This window comes from Elephantulus edwardii, unplaced genomic scaffold (assembly GCF_000299155.1).
Source record: "Elephantulus edwardii isolate Elephantulus edwardi_28Jun2011 unplaced genomic scaffold, EleEdw1.0 scaffold00067, whole genome shotgun sequence".
NCBI lineage: Eukaryota > Metazoa > Chordata > Mammalia > Macroscelidea > Macroscelididae > Elephantulus > Elephantulus edwardii.
In genome coordinates, this window is record NW_006399817.1 from 11,092,226 (window position 1) to 11,092,732 (window position 507).

Here is a 507-nt window from a genome sequence, read left to right on the forward strand (position 1 = left end):
TGCCTGTGTTTTGTACCCAGGACTATGGCACTCTTTATATGTAGTATATACTGGAATCACTTGATAAAATCTGCTAGCACCATGTGAAATAAGTATTTCACAAATGTGAAAACTGAAACCCATAGAGGGTAAGTAGCTTTTACAATGTTGCAACAGTAAAAGGTAAGGCTGTTTCAAATCCAGATTTGTTTAAACCAGATCTCATGCTCTTTCCATTGGAATACATTTATTGTTTGTTGTGTGCCTTTGAGTTGACTCTGACTCATAGTGACCCTATGCACAATAGCTCTCAACTCGGCTCTAAGCCAGTCTCACTGCCTCTGACACTTCTACCATCATTATAGTAGCTACTGTGTTAGTCTCATCTGGGGTCTTCCTCTCTTGCGCTGTCCCTCCATACTTCCAAGCATGATGTCTTTCTCTAAGGACTGGTTACTCCTGGCAACATGCCCAAAGTATGTGAGATGGAGCTTCAAAATCCTTGCCTCCAAGGGACAACTTGGTTTA